We start from the raw sequence: 24,536 nt of genomic DNA on the forward strand, positions 1-24,536 counted from the left end.
GGGACTAGACAGTCCAGTTTGGCTGAAGCTAAGATGCAGGGGAGCTGTCTGGGGAGCATAGCCAGTTTGGGTCAGTGGATAGAGTGTTGGCCCACGAAATTAAGGGTCCTGGGTTAGATTCCGGTCAGGGGCATGTACCTCAGTTGTAGGCTCGATCACCGTGCAGGAGCAACCAATTGATGTGTCTTTCTCACATTGATGCTTCTCTCTCTCTGTCTCTCCCCCTCCACTCTCTCTAAAAATCCATGGACAAATGTCCTGAGAGCATAGTGATTAAGTACCAAACTCTGGGATTGGTCACTCTGCTTTTCGACCCTAACTGTTGGCTGGAGGTAAGTAATCATATTTCTGAGTTTCTGTTTCCTCACCTCAGAGGCTTGTCATATGGATTAAATATAATATAGATAATGTGCTTGTCGTATTATATTAACTAACTCATCAAATACATATCGAGTACCTGTGATGTGCTAGGCAGGCTCTGTCAGAGTTCTAAGGAGGTGTGCAGCCCCACCTGGCACAAGGTGGAACTCAGCACAACTTTCTATCATTACTGCTATTACTCACACCATCGCGGTGTTACAGATAAGGCTGGAGAGGTGGTTTAAGCATGTATTACTGGGGGCTTGGAGTGCCAGGCTAAACAAAGCACTGGTCCAGGCTCTGCAGACTTCACAGGGATTCTGTGAGAGGGAGGGACGTGATCATGGTGAGTGTTCACACTGCACACACGGCAGGCGGGTGTAGGATGGTGGCAGGAGGGCTGGAGCCTAATGAGGGGCATTTCTGTGAAGAGGCTTTTGCACCAGCTGGAAATGAGGACATGTGGGCTTGTGCTGGCCCGGAGGCTGTGTGCATGGGGCGTGGGGACACCTTGGTTGGAGGGGTCTGGGCACTGACTGGCGACAGGCAGGCCTGAGACCAGTGAGTCAGAAATCACGCCAGGTTTGTAGCCTCAGCACCGAAGAGCTGGTGCTACTGTCCGAGTTAGAGACGTCTGGGCAGAGCAGCTCTCCCAGGTCACCTAAGAGGAGACAGTGGACCGAGAGGAAGGTTGAGCGAGGAGAACCGGAGAGAATCCTTGCAAACACCTTTATTGAGGGCCTATGACGTGCTGTTTCATTAGTTGAAGAAATAGTCACCCTGGCTGGTGTGGCTAGGTGGTTAGAGCATTGGCTCACACACTGAAGTGTCTCAGGTTCAATTCCTGGTCTAGGGCATGTACCTAGGTTGCAGGTTTGATCCCTGGCCCCAGTTGGAGTGCATGAGAGAGGCAACCAATCGATGTGTCTCCCTCTCATATTAATGTTTCTCTCTCTTTCTCTCCCACCTTCCCCTTCCACTCTCTCTCTAAAAAAAAAAAAAAAAAAAAAAAAAAATCAACAGAAAAATATTCTCAGGTGAGGATTAACAAAACAAAACAAAACAAAACAAAAAAAAAGAAAAGAAAAGAAAGAAAGAAAAAGAAAAGAAAAGAAGTAGTCCTCCAGCAGGCCCTGCATGCAAGCCCGACACTAAGTGTTGGGTTTGAAGTGACAAACCATACAGATGTGGTTCTTGCTGTGTGGAACGTCCCCTGTAGTGGAGGCAAAAGAGAAAAGAAATGGTCCAAACATCTGATATCTATATATATAAAAGCCTAAGCGACTCTTATGGTGGTTAGGGGCAAGCAGGCAGGCAAGTGGTTAGGGGCGAGTGGCCCCAGATTTCAAGAGGGTGCAGGCTGGGCTGAGGGCCCCTCCGTGCATGAATTTGTGCACCGGGCCTCTAGTAATTAATAATTAAGGTAGGTACTCAGAAAGAAACCAAGATAAAGAACAAGTCCCAACTTGTCTTAGGTTGGGTGCCCAGAAGCAGAGTCTGAGATGGGGCTCCTGTGTGATTGGCTGAGGGGTGCTCTGGGAGGAGGGCAATGAGGGCAGCCGGGGGCATGGGAGCTGCTGGGTGAAGAGGTGGCTTCAGGACAAGTCAGCTCTGGCCGGTCCCACTGGTGCTCTGGAGTGTGAACTGTGTCACAGACCCTGTCCTGCCTGGAGACAAGGGTGCTGTGGCTCCTTGTCCCCAACAGTCAGGCATTGGCCACAGGGAGGACATGACCTCCCAGGCACTTCCCTCGGCCAAGGACCATCCTCTGGACAAGGGTGTGGCAGTGAGCCAAGCGCAGCCAATACCCGCAGTAGCCGTGAGACAGACCTAGTGGTCTGGTGACAGGGACCTGGGTGGGACACCAGCAGGTGGGACACCTGCTCCCCAGTGGTCAGGGAAGGCTTTTGAGGCGGCGGCATTGAAGCTGAGACCAGAAGGGAGTGGAGGGTCTGCTGAGAGAAAGCCTGTGCATGCGGCGGGTGGAGAGAAGGCAGGGCTCAGCATCCCGAGCAGAGGGAACAGCACAATGGTCCTGATGCAGGAATGAACTTCTCTGGCCCAACATGAGGTCCGAGGATCACCGGGGCTGGGTAAGCCATAGTGAGGGTTTGGGTTGTAAGCTGAGGCTACAGAAGGCCTTTGAAGAGGTTTTAGTGAGCAATAGGCAAGACCTTGTTTATGTTTTAGGATTATTCTGACGGCTGTGCAGAAAGTGGATCAGGGTGGGGGAAACAATGGAAACCCACCAGGCTCAACACTTTATAGCAGTGGTTCTCAACCTTCCTAATGCCGCGACCCTTTAATACAGTTCCTCATGTTGTGGTGACCCCCAACCATAAAATTATTTTCATTGCTACTTCATAACTGTAATTTTGCTACTGTTATGAATCGTAATGTAAATATCTGATATGCAGGATGTAGTTTCATTGTTACAAATTGAACATAATTAAAGCATAGTGATGAATCACAAAAACAGTATGTAATTATATATGTGTTTTCCGATGGTCTTAGGCAACCCCTGTGAAAGGGTCATTCGACCCCCAAAGGGGTCGCAATCCACAGGTTGAGAACCGCTGTTTTATAGGATTTAATGCAAACCCCACAATTGATCTCCACTGAGGCCCAGAGAGGGTAAGCAAGCTGCCCAGAGACACACAGCTAGCAAATTGCCAGAGCTGGGATTTGATTCCAGGAAATGTTGATGCAAAGTCTTCTCCCATAGGGAGCATACTGTCTCCTAGGGGCTGCCTTGTTTTCCATCATGTCCTCAGCTCAAGATAGGAGCTCAAAAAATGTGTTGAGGGGAAGAATGTAGAAGCGAGTGAATCTGAACAGGAACAGAAGAACAGTTGGGAGCATGCTAGGTCAGAGAAGCTGAGGGAGGAGGGAGTTAGAATAAGGTGGTAGTAGGCTGGTGGTCATCAAAATTGAATTTCCCAGGAGACACACGGGCCCTGGAAAAGATGCTGGACTTGGAGGGTGGAAGTCATTAGGACCCGGGCTCTGGCAGGCTCGTGTGCCCCTGGAAGGAACCAGACTGCAGTGGATTAAGGGCTGAGGGGGGCGGTGAAACTTGCTCTCCTGATTCCGCTGTGGCAGCCGGGGCTCTCCACCCACAAGTGAGGGCTTGACAGGCGGCAGGAACGCGTGCGCCCACATGTGCCACACACATGCAGGTGGGAGGAGGGGGAGGTGGCGGGGGAGGACAGAGGCCGGGGTGGGCATTGGGAGTGCGCAGCCTAAAACAGAGAACAGAGTGGCGTGGGCTGCCTCAGAGTGGCGTGGGCTGCCACATCCACGCCGGCTTGTGTGGTGGGAGTGGAACAGCGTGGAAAGCGCTCTCGTGGGGGTTGGGATGCTTCTCTTTGGAGATGACAGTGAACAAAAGTAAGTGAAGGGGGAGAGAAAATGGTTAGCAGGGCAAGGAAGCCAGTGTGGTGGGATTTTCCATGAGGCGATTAGTAGCAGTAGTAACGCACAACAGCTACTGCTTATTGAGGACCTACTATGTGCCAAGTGTGCTTAATCTTCCTGATCATTTCAGCCGTAAGAGGAACATATTAATAGCATTATCCTCATGTTGTAGATGGGGGGACTGAGGCCCAAGTGCAGTCACTTCACCAAGTCAGTTTACAGTAGTGCTGAGTTGGAACCTGGATAGGCAGGCTCACATCCCTAGCCCCTACCCTCTTTTCGGTACTTCTGGCTTCTCCGAAACTTCCTCGATAAAGTGCAACTACCTTCCTAGGACAGCAACTCAGTCACTGCCGCGTGACTTGGGGTTCTTCTAAGGCTAAGCCCACGTGGCTCCATTTCTTCTTCTGCAGATTGGGAATATGGGAAGGTTAACGTGAGAAGCAACTAGATAATGGCAATGCATTCATGCTTTCATTATTCAGTGGCAGATGTTTGTTGAGCACCTGCTGTGCGCCAGGTGATATGCTAGTTGCTGGGAATACAATCAGGACTTAGATTAAGTGCGTGATTTAATGGTACTCAAATCCAATGGAGGAAGATGGATAACAAGTGAGTCAATAAACTGACTAGATCTGAATCAGAATAGGCGTTACAAAGAAAATAACGCAAGGGCAAGAGAGAGAGAAAGCATGTTGGCCAGGGCCTCTGTGATCTGGGAGCAAATAGCAGTGGTTATCACAATGCTCTCTCTTCTGCTCCAAACCGAAGGCCCCAGGAAACTCAGCCCAGAGATGTTGGATCCTGGGGAACCCAATCCAAAGCTGGATGCCTAATGTGGGGATTTGGGAAAAGACTCCCTGCCCTTCTGTTGGCTATATTATCCTTAGCGTGAAGAAATACAAGCTCAGAGAGGTAGGTCACCTGCTTAAAGTCACAGAGCTAATACATGATGAGGCCGGGATTTGAACCTGGACACTTGGATTCTGGGACCTGGAACCTTCACCAATAGGCTGGTAGAGAGAACAGAAACTTCAGGTTAAAATGCCAACACCAGCCCTGGGAAGAAGAATGCCTGGGGCTATTCATAGCTGTTGCATGAATTTCAGAGGATGAAGGGCTCTGAGTAACTATTCAGGGGTGTGGGACCTGAGGATCAGAGAGATGTCCCTGCCCAAGGTCGAAGGACTAGGCAGCCAGGGAGCTGGGTTAGGAGCCTGAGGACAGATGTCTAGAGGGTATGACACTGTCTTCAGCCTGAGGCTCATTTCAGGTGGCACCTGTCAGCTGACCATCCTGGCGCTGTCAGCCACTCTGGCTGTACAGAGCAGCCGGTCTTTATGGGCACAGACATTCCTATGCCCTTTACTCAGGCAAAACTCAGTCCAGAATTTGAGTAACTTTGCATCTGGGGACACACGTCACGGAGCCCCGGGCAGCTGAGTTGGCTCTTGCTGAGTGACAGTGACTCACTTTGATCACCCCGTCGCTTTTGAACCTGTGCCCACTGCAGATAACCTTGCAGGAGGCTGCAGCCGCCCGGGAAGGTAGCTGCTCCCGGATGCTCTTCCTCGCTCCACCTGCAGCAAAGGTGGCATCCCGTCTTCCCATCAAGCTCCCTTCTCCCCACCTCTCCCCTGGGGTCTGCAGTCTGTCTCCGTGGGGAAGGCAGCTTGCCACCATTTGGGCCTGGAATGACTAATTGGTACTTAGAAGGAAAATAAAGATGCCACACCTGTGCACACACTTGCCTGAGTTACGCCATACTCTTCAGACCTTGACTTCTCGTGGTCCAGTGTTCCGAGTTGCTTTCTCAGGCCCCGTTCCACTCCTCCCTGGGTTGGACATGGCTGGGAGCAGGTTAGACCCAAAGCGGGCTCCGTAGCTTTGAGGCCCCAGATGAAGAAGCGAAGCAGACAGAAGAAAAGGCGACTCCCACAGATGGTGAGGACACAGCTCAGACACTGGTAGGCAGCCTTGACTCCAGTCTCCTCTGGGCATCTCATTGGTCAGAGCCGAATTGGTCAGGCCCTTGTCCTGACAGTGCAGACATCTCCTATGTTCATTTGCTCATTCAGCAAACAAGTATGAGCTCATTGCTGGAGATGCCATCGTGAGCAGCCACACAAGGCGCCAGCCTTCGTGGACTTGATGGCTTGGAGTTTACTGTGGTCGGTGGGAGAGACGATCCTTAAAGGATAATGAGAGTTGTTACTGAATTACTACACTTGTGACAAGCATGATGCAGAAGGGTGGGGGTATAGAGAAAGGGGGACCTGCCCCAGGTTGGGGGGTTTGCAGGGGGTGTGTCTTCATCCCAACTCACCGCCCAGCTGTGGACTGTTCCGGGCAGATCTCTGACCCCGTTTCCTTTCCACATGCAATGGAGGCAAATGGGGACGAGTCCACAGAGTGAAGGCCTCTGTGGTAACTGACCAGTGAGTTCTGCTCCCCGGCAGCTCTGTGCTGTATGTGAGCCTGATAGGAGAACATTTTCCCATGCAAGGCCTTGTAACTCTATGTGCTCGGCCCTCAAAGCAGAATGTGAGATAGAGTTTGTTCTAGCTACAGACGGATAGCATAGAACTGTGTTTCCCTCTTTCTCTCTCTCTCTTGCTCTCGCTCTCTTTCTCTCTCTCTCTCAGACGATGGATAGACGATGGATAGATGATCCATCCACCCAAGCACCTACCCACCCATGCATTGATCCACTTATTTTATTTTTCTACCTCCCACCTCCACCTACTTTAAAAAACTTCAAACCTGAATGCCGGTAGAATATGGGCCAGGGTTATTCAAACTTGGTACTACTGGCATCTTGGGCCGGATAGTTCTTTCTCATCCAGGGGAATGTCTTGCGCATTTTACAATGTGGAGCAGCATTCCTGGCCTCCACTTGCTAGATGCCAGTCACACCCTGTCTCTCCCCCAGATGTAATAAAAAAAAATATTTCCAGATGTTGCCAAATGTCCCCGGGGTGGGGGGTGGGAGTATAATTGGCCCAGCTTGAGAACCCTTGCTATAGGCCATTAACCATGCCCCCTTCCCACTGTCACCCCAGACCATCAGTCTCACACTTGACATTTCCCAATGAAGTGGCCAGCATGAGCAGCTGTCATTTCCTTACCTTGTCTCAAATGCTTCTTGTTCACATGATAACCTTGAGGCTCCAAATGGTGTCACCTTACACTGGGCTAGGGACAGAGCCAAGCCTGGTGTCTGGGGCTGAGCTGACCGTTGGGTTGGCCTGACTCATCTACATACATCATCTCCTGACCTGGACCATGTCCCTGGAGACTGTCCCCTGGGATTCATGCACCTCAGAGACTTTCCCAGCTGCTGTTCTCCCCAATCCTGTGTCCTTCTCCCAACCATCTGCCTTCTCCAGGGAGCTGGTCATTTTTCCTCCCAGGTAACGTTCTTCAGAAGCTGATATGTCTCTGGTGGATTTCTCCAACTTTAAAGGAAGTTTATGTGACCACACGGAGTTCTCAATAGAAAATTAATTGTAGTATTACAGTCATAGAGAGCTTAATGGGACTTAGGGAAGAAACCCTATTTCATGAATGTGAGGGATATCTCTGCTTAGGGCCTCATCCAGCCCTTATCTCAACTCCTGCTGAGTACTTTGGAGAAAGTCCGGGCCCCCTCCCTGCCCCTCTTACCTCGCCTTTCTGCCTTGCTTTCAACATGCAATTATTTACTAAACAAGATTACCACCTGCCAGGCTCTGCTCTAGGGATAGCAGGTCCTCAGATAACATTTCTTTCAAAATTGTTTCCTTCTAACATTGATGAGATGCCTAGGGACTTAACGCTTGTTTATATCGATTAGCCTATGGGAAAACTGGTTTTGTTATATGTTGTTTCACTTAAAGTCAGAGTACCTATTGATGGCATTAAGTGAGGACTTACTGTACTGGGATGCAGAGGTATCCTTGCATTCATGATGCTTGAAGTCTACTGGATATCTTCATATTTCATTGCCTTGATTCCAAAATGCTCTTTATTATAAGATGCACCACTAATTTCAGCTGGTAAACGAAAAGGAAGAAGAGAAGGAACAAAGAAAGGATGATAGTCTATATTAAATGTACGTACTTGAGGTAGGAAGTTTCAGAAACATGAAAATATGACAAACTTTGATGGGGGGCTGAAAATATGCCTTTAGCTGTAGAAATGAGACATATTTAGTAACACTATCCCAAAGGTCCAGTGGATGGGGCTTTAGGAAAGTAGGTGTATCAGTTTGCTAGGGCTGCGTAACAAAGCACAACAAACTAGGTGGCTTAAAACAACAGAAATGTGTTGTCTCACATGCATTTCTAGAAGCTGAAGTTTGAGATCAAGGTGTTTGCAGGGCCTTACTCCCTTTGAAACCTGTAAGGGAATCCTTCCTTGCCTCCTCCTGGCTTCTGGTGTGTGATGGCAATCTTTGGCATTCCTTGGTTTGTGGTTGGATAACTCCAGTCTCTGCCTCTGTCATCATGTGTCTCCCTGTCATCATGTCCTCCCTGTGCCCGTGTGTGTCTGTGCTGAAATTCTTCTTTTCTTAGAAGGACACCAGTCATATTAGATTAGGGGCCGACTCTACTCCAGTCAGACTTCAGACTAACTAATTATATCCGCAAAGACCCGATTTCCAAATAAGGTCACAGAGATACTGGAGGTTAGGATTTTAACACCTTTTTTTGGATAACACAATTTAATCCCCAGAGCAGCCGGTATCTATTGTACTCTGTCCCTATTTCTGTTTGTGATGGTATCTCTGTTTCTGTCTCCCGTCTCAAACTGTTTCTTCCTTTACATCTCCCTGTGCATGAATGTAACGCAGACCTGAAATATCTTTTTATTTGCTATTTTGGGAAGTGCAGTTTTATCTTAAACTAAGAAGCGCATTGTGATATTTTCCTATTGCTGCTGGAGCAAATTAACACAAACTTAGTGGCTTAAAACAACCCAAGTTGATTACCTTACAGTTGTGGTCAGAAGTCCAACATGAGTCTTCTGGTGGCTAAGAGCAAGGTGTCAGCAGGGCTGCCTTCCTTCTGGGGGCTCCGGGGAAGACTCTGTCTCCTTGTCTTTCTAGCATCTAGCAGCTTCCTGCATTCCTTGGCTCATGACCCCTTCCTCCATCTTCAAAGTGCATCACTCCAACGTCCGCTCCCATCATTCCATCTTTTTCTAACCTTCCTTTTTAAAGGGCATTAGACCCACCTGGGTAATACAGATTACTCTTTCCATCTCAAGATCTTTACTTAACTGATATGACTACAGTTGCTAAATCCCTTTGCCATGCAAGGTAACAACAGGTTTATAGGTTCTAGGGATTAAGATGTGATCATCTTTGGGGGGCATATTGTGTCATCATGGGTGTGCCCCTCTGTCTTTCTCTAACACTTGTTCTTCCAGTGACTGTCAGGATAAACTCTTCCTCATCAAGGATGCCATCCTGGACCACAGAGAGGTTCTCCCTATTGCAGCATAGACCCAGCTTTGCTGTTACTGCTCTTTTAAATCTGTCGGCCTTGCTAGACTGTAAGCTCCATGAGGGCCGGCCTGTCTTTATGCAGTGCCTGATACATAGCAAACCCTCAACACATAGTCGTCGAATATGAGACTGATGAGTTCTGATTCCAGCTGACTGTGTGACAGAGAGCAAGTTTTATTCAACCTCTAGGAACTTCAGCCACCTCATCTGGAAAAGTGAGTGCTAGAGAAATGTTTTATATTCATCACAGTATTTTCTTTCTCTTTCTCTGCTTATCTATCTACCTACCTACCTACCTACCTACCTACCTACCTATTTATCCATCCATCTATTATTGAGAGGCACAGGTGAACAGATTGTTTGAGAGGCAGTTTCAGAAGGAAATACTTGAGAAGTCAGGCTTTGAACCATGATTCTGCTATTTTATTCTGTGTGACCTCAGGGTAGTTGCTTAACCTATCTGAGTTTTACTTTACTCATCTGTAAAAATGCGGATGCCACTAGTACCAGCAGAATTAGTGGAGCTGTGTATGTAAAACATCAGGACGGAGTAACTGCTTTAAAAATGATAGCAATTGGTATGGCTATGGTTAAAAACATTGGACACGCTGAAGCCCATTACAAACACTTTTCCTCTTTCAGAGACCGGTCATTGGGCAAAGCAACGTGGTTCACTTCCTATTACCCAAAACTCCACCTCTTCATCGGTTCCCCGTTCCTCAGCACTTGTTCTGTTCCGGAAACTTGGCAGCTAGAGTGTGCAGTTATTTTCAGAGGAACGAGTGGGTAAAACCAGCAGCATTTCCCCCGGAGTGTCTGTGCCAGGGAGGATGCGTTTATGGCGCATCTGCTTTGTGTATAAAAGCCTTGTCCTCCCCCGGCACCGCCCCCTCCTCAGAGGCAGAGCAAGCGGGGACCCAGGCGACTTCCTGCCGCCCCCCTCCCAGCCAGGGGAGCGCTTGCTGACCAGTCCACATGGCCGTGTGGGAGGGACAGGGCAAGGCTGGCTCTGCTTCCAGGCTGCTGGACGGGCAGAGGAAAGAGGTCACGACTGGAGGGTCAGAGTTTTTGGAGGGACTTGGAGCAGAGTCCAGTGGACTATTCCTCAACCTGCAGCCCAGCCTGAGATGCTGATGAGAATGAAAATAACGGGATGGTGACATCCACTTCCCACTGTCTCAGCTCAGAATACTCAAGTGGAACCGATCACTTTAGCTCACCATATGAGGGTGGAGGATGTCTTCTTGGCGGCCCTGCTAGGGGTCCAGAGGTTGCCTTGGGCTCTTGGTTGTCAGGGGTGGGAGGTGTTTGCTCTGGTAGTATCTACACATGGGAGCAATGAGGACCTTGACCACAGACAGGGCAGAGAGAGGTCTCCCGGCCCTAGAGGACCAACTGAGGAGGGTGGTCAGCAGGAGAGCCTCAGAGATCCTGGGCATCATAGATCACTCTCAGCACTGTCTTGTGGCTTCTCATGGGCATTTCCTGGGCATTAGTGCCACACAAACCACTCTTGGTTCAGGGCATCTGTCCACTCTGTCCTCTCTGGCCTCTCCTTCCTGCCCTATTCTTTCACCCTCCACCCTCCAATCCAGACAACATCTATTCTCTCATAGTAACCTTTCCACAGACCAAGGTGGTCCTCTCTGACCACTCACAGCAGAGCCCACATCAGTTCACCTCAGAAAGTTCATTCTTCTTTCCTTAAGGGCACGGAGGGCTTAGACTCCGCAAAACACAAACAGGCTAAATTCTACCTTCTGTACCAGAGCTGAGTTTTCACAATTCCACAAACAGTTTAATCCTTACCTTAACTTTTATTGTAGTCTCTTCATTTTGCCGGAAAGGAAACCCAGGCTCGGGGGAAATAACATGCCCACGTTGGCAGGTGGTTACTAAACAGCCAAGTCAGGGTTTAAAAGTTGGCAGTCCGATGCCAAAGCCAGCTGGCTTACCCACTGTGCTTTTCTGCCTCCTTTGGGGCCATGGGCAAACCAGACTCTCTGAGCCTCCGTTAGTCCTACTCTTCCTTGGAGATAACGTCTATCTTGCAGGGTGGTAATAAAAGCAACAGCTGTAGAAATAATGATGATGATGGTGGTGGCGAATGCTTCATATTGCTTCCTATTTGCCCCCTTCTGAGCACCTTTTATGTGTTGACTCACCAGGCCTCTGAATGGGTACACCTAACAGGGTTACAGATGATGAATGTGAGGCTTTCGTAACAGTGCCGGCCACAAATGGTGGGTGTTATTATGACTGTTGCTATTGATAGGGACATGAAGCTGGTCTTGGGTCTGAGAGGCCCCGTGAAAGCTCTGCCTTAACCAACCCCATCTCCCACGATTTGGGAGCTTTTCCAGCATATTCTCTCCAGTTTGGCTGTTGCATTCTCTTGTCACCTCCCAAAACATAGGCATTCCCAGACAGTTAGCAGAGAGAACTTATTTTCCTCTTCAAAGAGTCCCCTCGCCCCCTTGGCCACCATTTCCACCGCTGCTCCCAGCATTAAAGGTCCCTGTGCTTCTTAATGGAGGAACCAGGAAGAACCAACCCCCAGGAGAGAAGGAGCAGCCCTAGTGGCCCAGGCGCCTGCTCCGGGTCCCACCAGCCCCAAGCTCCTGGGCAACATGCCTCTTTCCTCCGAGCTGCTGCGGCCTCCCCAAGCACAGGCCCCCTCTGCAGGGTGCAATCTGGCGTGGGGAGGCACCATCCCACTGGTCTCGGAGCGCCAGCTGGCGCACTGGGACCAGCCACAAAACCGAGTTCTTGTTTCCTCGGGATCGGGTGGGAGGGAATCGGGCCTCCGAGGCGAGGCGATGGGAATAATAACAGCGATGCTGACAAGGACAGCAGTACCAGCAGCAGCTACCGGTTAATGAGTGTCAGACTAATTGTCAGGCGCTTCGCAGTCCTCTCCAATTTAACTCTTAAAAACACCCCACAAGATGGGCATCTTTCCCCCATTTCACAGATGGGAAAATAGAAGCTTCGATGACCTAACAGATGGTGTGCTCAGGATCACATGCAGCCAAGTAGCCACGAGAGGATTCTAACCTGGGTCTAACTCAGCGGTTCTCAATCTGTGGGTCGAGACCCCTATGGGGGTCCAACGACCCTTTCACAGGGGTCGCCTAAGACCATCAGAAAACACATATATAATTGCATATTGTTTTTGTGATTCATCACTCTGCTTTAGTTATGTTCAATTTGTAACAATGAAATTGGGGGTCACCACAACATGAGGAACTGTATTAAAGGGTCGCGGCATTAGGAAGGTTGAGAACCACTCTAACTGATGACAGATGGCTTCTTACTGTTAAACCAAATGGTTTTAAAGGGTGTGGTATCCCCCAAAATGTGCAACCAGTAAGAGCATGGGCTCTGTGTCAGGCCCCCTGGGTTTGAATCTGGTCATGGCTGTGTGACTGTGAGCAGTTTGTGTAACTGGGCCTCAGTTTCCTCATTTGGACAATGGGGGCAATGGCGAATCACAGGGCCTCATTCATAAATCGGCATGATGAAAATGAAATGAGACAAAACTCACAATGCTCTGTGTCTTGGGGCATAACTGGGTTTCTCAACCTTGACACCTTTGACATGTGGGGCCGGGTCATTAGGGGCTACACTGTGCACTGTAGGGTGTTGAGCATCATCCTGGTCTTTATCCACTAGATGCCAGTCACACCCCCAACCCCAGCTGTGACAGACAAAGATGTCTCCAGACGAATGTCCACTATGGGTGGAGAAATTGCCCCCCTCATTTGAGAATCACTGGCACATAACAAGTGCCTAATACACAATAGGCATTTTATGATTTTTTTTTTTAATGGAGCCTCAAAACTGATCCAGCAGGGAAGCCCTTTTGGGAAGTCCTTACCCACTTCTGCAGCCAGGAGGGCAGCCTCTGGAGGGAATTGGGAGTTGCCCCCTGGCTGGGGCTCTGTGAAAGGAAAACCATTCCAGACAAAGAGCTGTGCTTTCTTCTTGGCCATATAAGCAGTTTTTCCCCCAGTTCCTTTCAGGGGATTATTTAAGTGTCTGATTCTTCTGTAGTCCCATGATAATCCATGGAACTTCCTTTAAAGTAGTTTGGGTCTCCTAGCATTGTACTAATTTAGGAAGCAGCAACTGAACATCTATTGTATGGTACAGTCTTGGAATACAAAGAGGAAGAGGTGCTAGGCTGGTGTGGCTCACTCGAACTATGAACCAGGAAGTCATGGTTCGATTCCCACTCAGGACACATGCCCGGGTTGCAGGTTGTGGGCTCTATTCTTAGTAGGGGGCGTGAAGGAGGCAGCCAATCAATGATTCTCTCTCAGCATTGATGTTTCTATTCCTCTCTCCCTCTCCCTTCCTCTCTCTGAAATCAATAAAAACATATTTTAAAAAAATAAAACAGAAGAGGTGACACTTAGTAGGCCCTTAACATAGAGCAGCACTGTTCTAAGTTTCCTACAGGTGCCATTGCAGTTCATCTCCAAAACACCCCTGTTACCACCCTCATTTTACAGATGCAGAAAATGAGCCTCTTTTCTTCGGTTACACAGCCAGCAAGTGGTGGAACAGTGGTTCTTACCCAGGAGGCTCTGGCTCTGGGGCCACTTCAGTCCCCTGAACTGGATGAGCTGTCCTGTCCTGAGGGAGCTCACAGCCTGGAAGGGAAGCCAGACAATGGAGCAAAGGGGGAAGGATAAAGGAAACCCAGAATATTGTCAAGGGAAACATCCGAATAAGTGTGGGCAGGCTGAAACTCAGTCTTAAATACCAGGTAATGAGTGGGACAAAATCATTCTACCTGTAGGGACAGAATGTCCAAACGACCCCAAGTCCAAGTACACAGAACAACATAACATATTAAACTACAAATGTGCTGGAGCCAAGAGTGTGAGGCAAGGAGTGTTGGGGCATGAGAACCAAGAGGTGGTCCAGAGCCAGAGGGTGCCAAGGGTGGAGCTAGAATGTCATAGAAACCAATTACTCTCTGAAAAACACCCAGGATGATCTGGGTTGGCAGAAACTGGTTGAAGTAAGAGGACAGCAGGTAACATGTTGGCTAAATGGAAAGAACAGAAAATGCCAATGCTAGAAATGTTGACCAAAAACCTTAGCACAGACAGAATTGCACTGAGTGCCAGGAGAGTGGGCGGGGGTTATATCGTTCACTGGATTAGGATCGCTGGATCATGCAACTCCAGGGGTCCGCCCTCCCCCCATCATAGTCCATGTCACTGGTGCCATCTGGAGCAGCATCGTCCACCAGCACTTTCTGTACAGATGGAACTGTTCTATGTCTGCACCATCCATGTGGTAGTCATTAGCCATATGTGTCCTTGAACATTTGTGTCACTGAGGAAATGCATTCTTTTTTTAAAAAAATAAATGGTTCTTCTTTTTTAAAAATATATTTTTATTGATTTCAGAGAGGAAGGAAGAGGGAGAGAGAGATAGAAACATCCATGATGAGAGAGAATCATGGATTCGCTGCCTCCCGCAAGTCTCCCACTGGGGATGGAGCCCGCAACCCAGGCATGTGCCCTTGACCGGAATCGAACCTGGGACCCTTCAGTTCACAGGCCGATGCCCTGTCCACTGAGCCAAACCGGTCAGGGAAGGAAATGCATTCTTAATTACATTTAGTTTTTATTAGTTAAAATGTAAATTTTAGTAATGGCTACTGTTTGCGGAGCACAACCCTGGCCACTTGCACTGCCCAGCCTGTGTGGCTATAAATTATGGCTTTGACTTATGTGTTCCTTGGGAAAACTACTTGCTTTTCAAACCACTGTTATTTTTTGTGTCATCAGACATGCTACAGTGAAACGTGCAGTGGAACAAATTAACTGGCATCTCAAAAACAATTAATGGTTTGCATGATCTATAAACACCAAAAACAAAGCAACCAACAAACAAAACAGCAAGCAAACTCAAATTGCCAGATGTCAAGAAACTTGGCATGCTTGATATCTTCGGAACACAAAGTATTGGCTGGGTAGTGTTGGTGGGGGTGGAGGAGGTGGGAGGATCTGTCTCTAGCCACATAGGTCTCCAACTCATATCACATGCAAGCGTCTATCAAATAGGGTGGTGACCAATTGTAAATGGAATTAATGGTCTTAATTCTTCATGTCTTGGACACGTACCTTTGTAGTTCCTCCCATTAAAGAGGCAGGATTGCCCCTTGATTTGGGGTTTGATCCTGTGATTCAGTTTATCCAATGGAATGGCAACATGTGTGATGCCACCAAAGGCTTGCCAAGCGCTGGCCTATGGGAGCTTGCATCTTGTACCTCTCTCACCACCATGAGAAGAACTTGTGTGGGCTCCTGCCCACTGGTCCCAGGGAGAGGATGAGAAGCAAGTAAAACAGAGCCACTGCAGCCACCACCCCCTACCCTCCCCCCCCCCCCCCCCCCCCCCCCCCCCCCGCCCCAGCTCAGGCCAGGTTATCCAAACCCAGCGAACCCAGAGAGATGTGAAGGAGCTCAGCCTGGGCCAGCCCACCTGCAGACATGTGAGGTAAATGAATGCCTTTGGCAAACGTCACTATGGCTTTGTGATAGGATAAAGCTGTAGGGACAGAATGTCCAAATGACCCCAAGTCCAGGGACACAGAACAACACATTAAACTACAAATGTGTTGGAGCCAAGAGTGTGAGGCAAAGAGTGTTGGGGGATGAGAACCAAGAGGGGGTCCACAGCCAGAGGGTGCCAAGCAAGGAGCTAGAATGTCAAAGAAACCAATTACTCTCTGAAAAAAACGCCCAGGATGAACTTGTTATGTGGCAGATGTTAACTGATACATAGATGTTAATGATTTTATTTGAAATGTCCTTATTGTCCCTAAGTATTTGAAATTCCGTTATTTAGGGGCCTTTATTACCATCTTCTTCAATGTTTGACACTCTAGTTTCTCTTGATAGCATTTACAAGTTAAAATTTTTATTTATTTATTTTAAGAGCAATACACAATCATTTCAAGAAATGTTATGAGAAAGAAATTTTAATGACTATGTGTAATATCAGAGATAACCACTGTTAACATTTTGTTGCATATTCTTTCAGACACATACAGAGATAGATACATACCTATACATGCATACACACACAAACACCACACACACACACAACCCTATACATGGGATCATATTATATAGAGATATGTGATCTGCACCATTTTATTTAGTTCAACATTTACATATATCAGCAATTCTTCACATCCTTAAATATTCTCCAGGAATATGATTCTTGCGTATTAATATTCTATGGTATGGCTGTATCATATTTTATTTAAGCATTCCTTACTTTTGGACATTTCGATATTTTGTAATTTTTCACCATTACAAATGATGCTGCAGTGCTCATCTTTGCACATAAATCTCAGTGGGCCTTGTTCCTTTAGGCTATGTTCTTAGAAGTGAAATTCCTTAGTGAAAGGGTCTAAACAATTTTAATAAGGTATTGCCAAATCCTCCCCCAGAAAGGGTATGTTATAGCACCAGCAGCAGAATAGGAGAGGGGTTGGTATTTTATAAGGACAGGTCGGAAATTTCAAAGCGGACACATTGGGTCTGGGCTCTCTGAGTTTCTGGCGTCCACAGAACCATCAGCTTGGAATCCTGTGGAACTCCATTAAATGTGCCATTGAGGGAATCCCAACATTCCTGACCTGCATGATCACCTCTGGCTTGCGATTTCTGGCTGAACTTGGTAGAAAAGACAGACACAATGTGATGTTTTTACAGTACAGGGGGTATGCCCAGCAGATGTCTTATTTGCTGACACTGCCTGCCTTTGTGGAACATCCCTATTACCTGAGGGCAAACTCCAGATCCATCGCTTTGTAACTTTGAGACTTTGCCAGTGTACTTATTCGATCAAAGCCCAGATTTCCTCATCAATAGGATGAGGCAAAACTGTGATTTACTGACAAATCACCCTGCAAAGAGCTTGACACTTAGAAGATGCTCTTCAAATATAATTTTATCCTTTTGTTTTAAAGAGGGTCCTGGGCTGCTGGGGAAGTCTCAAGTGGTTGCAAATTCAGAGTCATTTCCAAATTGCTTCTTTGACTCTTCCATATCCATCTCAGATGAAATTTCCATAGGTTTGTGAAAAACAATGTGTAGGCAATTATTAATAGAGATGCATATATCTCAAAAGGCTTGCCCTTTATAGTGAGATAATGTCCTTTTGATTTATAATTTATTTTTTAGAGCTTAAAATCCTTCAGTGAAATGTGGAGTTTTGCTCTGGTAATGTCCAAGTTAGTTCCAGTAGAACCTATTTTCCCACAGATAGCAAATATAAACTCTGGAAAAACTATAAGAACTCCAACTCCCCGTAGGGAAGATGGTGGCAACTAAAATTGCACTAGAAAACCCACACTCTTTCTGAAGAGCTAAAGGACAGAGTTAGGGACAGGTGCACTCACAGGAAGAGAGGCAGAGATGGGGCCTCCATTCTATGGATAAATTCTCAATAACTCTCTGGCTGACATCTGAAGCATCCTTGCGAGGAACAAACCCTAATCAGCCCAGGTAGGGCTAAAAGAGATGAGCTGAAAATTGAGCTGCCCCACTGGTAGAGTTTGTAGTTTGAGTCTCCTAAAGTTGATTGCCTCCTAAAACAAATTAAAAAAATCAACACCCATTGGAGGCTTTGAAACATAACATTGAAAATATCTAGGGTAAATCCAAAATGACTCAAAATGCAAAGAAATAGGAAAATGGGACCCATTTTCAAAAGAAAAGACAGTGTATGGAGGTTGAATCCAAGATGACCCAGGTGTTGGAATTAGCAGACACGGATTTGTAAAGTAGCATTTGTAACCATGCTCAGTGATGTAAAGGAAAATCTGTTCATGATAAATGAAAAGATAAGAAATCTCAGCCAAAAATAGAAACAGTAAGAAAGAAACACACCGAGATTCTAGATCTAAAACATACAAAGTCTGAAACAAAACATTCATAGCAAGGGCTTAACAGCAGAATAGAGATGACAGTGAATTTGCTTTCTTTTTTTTTTTTTAAATATATTTTACTGATTTTTCACAGAGAGGAAGGGAGAGGGATAGAGAGCCAGAAACATTGATTAGAGAGAAACATCGACCAGCTGCCTCCTGCACACCCACCCCACTGGGGATGCGCCCGCAACCAAGGTACATGCCCTTGACTGGAATCGAACCTGGGACCCTTCAGTCCGCAGGCCGACGCTCTATCCACTGAGCCAAACCAGTCAGGGCAAGATGACAGTGAATTTGAAAATAGATCAATAGCATTATTAAATTTTTTTTCTTTTTCTTAAAAATAATTCATTGATATACTGTTCCCTATTTTCCTTTTTCGTTCCATGCACCTCCACCCCAATTGAAACACATGGTTGGGCTATTTCCTATGGGACAGTATAAAAAATATATGGGACAGTTTAAAAGAAAGTCTGCAAATGTTGACTTCAGTGTTTAAAAATTTAAACCCATGGGAGAATGAAAAAGATTCAGAAGAATCCCCAAATGGCTAGAATAGAGTTTAAGAGAGGATCTACTCCCTAAAGTGAGGGGAGGAGAGGAAGGAGGGGAGTTGCGTAGAAATAATGGTGTATCATGGAGAAAGATCAAGGTAAAGGGTGCTATGGAGGATCTTGCACTGCCAATTAAATGCCCCAATCCAGAAGTGACACATATCACTCTGCTCACAGCCCATGTGTAGAACTAGTCATGTGGCCTCACTCAACTGCAGAGGGTCCAAGGAGTATGGAAGGTGGAAATTGAAAACATCTGGAAAGCACTGCTGATAACTCCCACAGTAGGACCCAGATCTCCTCCCACTGTGATCTCTACAAATGTTCTCACAGGATCTCCCTGCCCCAGAATCTCTTGCCCTTCAAGCATTCCTCATCCAGTCATCTTTCTACAACAGACTGACTACTTTTCAAAAAGCCATTATCATGGGGGAAACTAGATATCCAAAGTGACACCGGTTGACCTCTTCTACAGTAAGCATATTGCCTGGTCTCACTGGTCCAGACTCATGGTGACCTGCAATTCATTAGAGTACCAGTTGCTCACTCTTTTTATATCTTTTGCTTTCTTGGCACATGGGAAGGTTCTTCCCTTTGGCAGCCACAGAGATTCTTCCCTTATCTCGGAGACACTGGAAAAGCAAGCCCATTCTTTCCTTTATCACTCTGTTGGGAATGTCCTTTTCTGTCTTCCATGTGGGCTCCCACTGAGTTATTCACCAATAAGCCTTGATTGAACACCTACTGTGTGCTAGGTGCTGAGGATACAGCAGTGAAGAAAACAGAAATCCAGACAGGGACTTCCCAGAGAGTAAGTGTTAAGAATGACAACGTTAGGATTCTTGGAGAGAGAAGAGTAAGGAGGATCTACTGTAGTTTGGATGGGAGTGGGTCAAAGAATAAATGCTTGGCTGAGCAAGAGGCATTGAAGCCAAAACCTGGAGTGTGGGCAGAAATTAGCCAGGTGAAGAATGGAGGGGAGCTTCCCACAGGGAGGGAACAGCATCTATAAAAGGCCGGAATCATAAAGAGCTTCACCCTTTTGAGGAACAATTAGAGCATTCTGAATAAGGCAAAGGCCAGTGTGTCAAATATCCTCTCAAATATCCTCTCTACTTAGGAACCTCTGCTGACCCCTCTGCGCTCATATGGAATTATATGGTATAGATTGAGGGTGGGAGAAGGTCTTCAAATATACGGAATGGTAAGGAATGACTTGAGTGGAGAGGTGACAATTGAACTGAGAGCTGAATGATGAGAAATGCCCAGCTTGAGAAGTTCTGGAGGTTGAGAGAGTGATCTAGGCAGAGCAAACAGCCAATGCAAAGGCCCTGCATGTAGCAAGATGGGTCTGTTCAAGGGACAGAAAGAAGGATCTTACAGAGTCATAAGACCTGGATTTGAACTTAGGATTTTGTTTAAAATGCAACAGAAAGCCATCAGAGGCTTTTAAAACAGAGGTGTGACATGATCTGAACTCAGGGACTTTATAAACTTAAATGTCAAGACCTAGTTGCATTTCAAGAGCTCACTCTGGCTGCTGGTAGAGAATTGATAGTGGGGGGTGGGGGCAGGCATAGAAGCAGGAGATCACTTAGGAGGCTACTGCAGTCTTCCTGGTGGGCATCAGTGGTAGCTTGCAAACTTGCTACCAACCCTGAACCCATGGCCTGAGATGGTCCAAAGTCCTTGCCATGGTTTCTCAAGGGCTTAGTTCCTCATGGTCTCTTCCATCTCCAGCTCCCATGTCTGTATGCAGGTTTGCTACCTTGTTGAAGATGAGAGGCATCCCAACTCACCACACTGCTCATGGCCTCTCCTCCCTGCCTGATGCTCTCCTTCATTTTCTTTCTCATGGTCTCATGCAGAGCAATTTCATCCTCTTCTCTTGAAGTCTAGGCACCAGCAGCACTCATGTCCGTAGGGAATCAATTTTGGCCTTGGGTGAATTTATGAAGACATCCTTCTACACAAATACAGCACTTTTCCCAAGAGGAATCTGGGTGAATCAAGCATTTTCCAGTCTGTGGCACATCATCCTCTCCAGTTAGCCAGAGAGCTCCTTGAGAGTAGAGGCTGTGTATGAATAATGTTTTCATCCTGGGTCGAATTCTCCCAGAGTCAGACCCTGGGATGATGGTTCATGTGCACGTGATTTATTAGTCAAGTGCTTCCAGGAGAAACTGACAGTGAGTGAGTGGGAAAGAAAGGTGGGGAAGAGGTTGTAGCCAAACAAGGGTGAGGTTTCAGACCAAGTTCAATTATAGCCTGATCCCACAGGGAGCTCTGGAGGGTAAATGACATCTTACTCTCTGTCCTATCTCCAGTCAAGGGGCAGCTGGGCTTGTACACTCCTGCCCCATGGGCCATTGGTAATGTCAATTTATAGGCACTTCTATAGACTACGCGTTTTCCTATAGCTCAAAAGCAGTCCTATGAAGAAAGTAGCAGGACTGAGCTGGGCATGTAAAAGCCAGGAGATAAGCACAGAAAACTGGTATGGGGTGGGCAGAGTATCAACGGTGTCTACTACACTATCTAGCCTCAGTTTCCAGAACAACTGATGCAAGATGGGTGCTCAGGGGTGTTTGTTGAATGAATAAGTGAACTACTGTCCAGGATTTCAGACAGGTGTGGATTGCAGCGGATACAAGGTGACTAATACCCACTAGTGAAGAAGATTCTTCTGAGTTTCAGGGACAGGGTGTGGAGAGGCAGGGCTTGGAATCCCAGTGACAAGGCAGGTGAGGTCTCAGATGCCATCCTGATGGTCAACGGTATCCTGTTCTCTGGGAATGTTCCAGAAGCAATCACTGTGTAGTGTTTTGACATTTACAAGTTACCTTTCCATTTAATTTGCTCGTTTGGCCATTAAGACAAGCCCATGAAAGAGATTATTCCCATTTTGAAGACAAGAAAACTAAGGCTCAGAGAAGTTAACTCACTAAGTTTCATACAGCAGAGGAATGACAGAGCTGGGACTTGAATTTGACTTAAAGTTTCTCAATAACGATTAATTAGGTTCCTGAGGATGTGAAAGATGATGTCGCTCTTTGCTTCTGAAGTAGCATGGTGTAAGATAGGGGTTACAAAATGCTGGCCCACATACTAATTCTGAGATGCATTCTGGCTAGCAGTAAATGGTCTGAATGCTTGTGTCCCCCAACCTCCAATTCATATGTTGGAATCCTCACCTCCAAAGGTGATGGTATTAGGAGGTGTGGACTTGGAGACTTTGAGAAGCTTTTACGTAATGAGAGAGACCTCATGAATGGGGTTAGTGCCTCATGAAAAAGGCTCCAGAAAGAACCCAGGGAGAAGTCCATGGTCTGCAAGCCCCTCACTGGAACCCGACCACACTGGCACCCTGATCTTGGACTTCCAATCTCCAGAACTGTGAGAAATCAATTTCTGTTTATTAAATCCACCCTGTCTCTGGTATGTTGTTATAGCAGCCTGAGTGGACTAAAACACATAATAATGTATTTTAATTTAATGAATTCATTGTTTGTTTGCTTTTGTTTTTTTAAATATATTTTTATTTATTTCAGAAAGGAAGGGAGAGGGAGAGAGCGATAGAAACATCAATGATGAGGGAGAATCATTGATTGCCTCCTAAACCCCCCTCCCCGCCACTGTGGATTGAGCCCACAACCTGGGATGTGCCCTGACTAGGAATTGAACCGTGACCTCTTGGTTCATAGGTCGATGCTCAACCACTGAGCCACACCAGCTGGGCAATGAATCCATTGTTTTAACATAGAAAGAATTCACATGAAAATATAGATTTTTGGCTTTTCTTGAACACCAGATCCTATGGTCTCATGTTCCCTTTTGGTTGGGATTGTGGCAGCTCTCCAGTTTTTAAATATGTCTCCTTCCATAGATGCATTTTCCAATAAGGCAGCCACTGGCCACATGTGGCCGTCGAGCACTGGAAATGTGGCTAGTCCAAATGGAGATGTCTACTTGAAAATTTTATGTAACCAATGTTTTCCACATTGGATTTCTATTGGACAGTGCTGGCCTATAGTTTCCTACATTAGGCCAGCTTCTTGAATTTCTACTTCCTGTCTGCCTGACTCTGTGGGCACACGAATTTGCAAGCCCTGCTAACTGAGAAGAAAGTATAACTTGGAGGGAGGGAACGAGAGTTCAAATCCAGGCTCTGACATGTGCTGTGTGATCTTGGGAAAGTTACCTCCGCTCTCTGCCTGGTTGCCTCATTTCATGATGAGGACTTTGGACTGAATGTCAAACTTTCTGCAGCTGAAACTTCCTCTCCCACACACCTCTGAATTTACCCTTTTGTGGTGGGATGCTGCCTGCCAGCTTTGATCTGAGCTCTCCCTGCTGGCAGCCCCTCCTCTTGCCCTCATTCCAGCCCTCCAGGCTGTTTCTACATCTTTGGGGAGCCCTGTTCCCATCAGGGGGCTTCCCTCCTCACTCCTCAGGGGTTGCATCCTAGATCCTTCCACTTGGCTTGTTTACAAAATGAGAGGTTGACCATGTGACTCTTTCTTTTTTGGTTAATATCTACAATTTGCCCTCATTTAATTCACATATATTAGCTATTAGTCTGCTCACCTTCTACAATTATTTTCACGCACCCTTGGGCTCATAAACCATTGTTCTAAGTGCTGTGCTGCCTATTTTAAGAACTTAATTTGTTTGCAATGTGCACATCAGCTGCATGATTTGCTCCCTGTTTGTAATTAACTTTTAAGCTGATGCCATTCCCTCGCCCAAAATGAAACTCAAGGTAGAGTTGTTACGATTAATCATGCTGGCTGTGTCCAAATCTTCCAACATCTTCCTTGGACTCAGCAAGTTTGGGGGAAATATTTTTCCTTCCACTTCCATCTGTTACCTCGCTGATCTTGGAGCCGGTCCATCCACTCGTGGCCCTGAGTGTCTGAGTTGGAATCTGGCACTTTTCAGTTTGTGCACCAACATAAACAAACGTTCCCTCCAACCCTCTTACCCTGAACTTGAGCCCATTTCTTCCTTCCTGAGAGGGTCCCTGGACTCATGGGCATCCATGGAGATCTATATCCCAGGCAACTTGCCTCCTTGGCTAAGCAGATGTACTAGATCAGTGGTTCTCAACCTTCCTAATGCCACGACCCTTTAATACAGTTCCTCATGTTGTGGTGACCCCCAACCATAACATTATTTTCGTTGCTACTTCATAACTGTAATTTTGCTACTGTTATGAATCGTAATGTAAATATCTGATAGGCAGGATGTATTTTCATTGTTACAAATTGAACATAATTAAAGCATAGTGATGAATCACTATAAAAGGCCAGTGAAGAACACAAAGAAATCCAGACAGGGACTTCCCAGAGAGTAAGTTAAGAATGACAACGTTAGGATTCTTAGAGAGAGAAGAGTAAGGAGGATCTACATGTAATTATATATGTGTATTCCGGTGGTCTTAGGCGACCCCTGTGAAAGGGTCGTTCGACCCCCAAAGGGGTCGCGACCCACAGGTTGAGAACCGCTGTCCTAGATCAATGCATCTCAAACCCTACTGTGCAGAGAGTCCCTGGGAGAGCTTGCTAAACTAGATTCTGATTTAGCAGGTGTAGGATGAGCCCCGAGAATCCGCATTTGGTAAGTTTCCTGAAAAGGCCAACATTGCTGGTCTAGGACCATCCTTTGAGAGGTGGGCACTATACTGCACGCTTCATGAAGACTGGAATCATATATGTCCTGTTCCTCGTTGGCACATGGAAGCTTT

Source organism: Myotis yumanensis, unplaced genomic scaffold, assembly GCF_028538775.1.
Source record: "Myotis yumanensis isolate MYYU_CA2020_CCGP unplaced genomic scaffold, mMyoYum1.0.hap1 SCAF_4, whole genome shotgun sequence".
NCBI lineage: Eukaryota > Metazoa > Chordata > Mammalia > Chiroptera > Vespertilionidae > Myotis > Myotis yumanensis.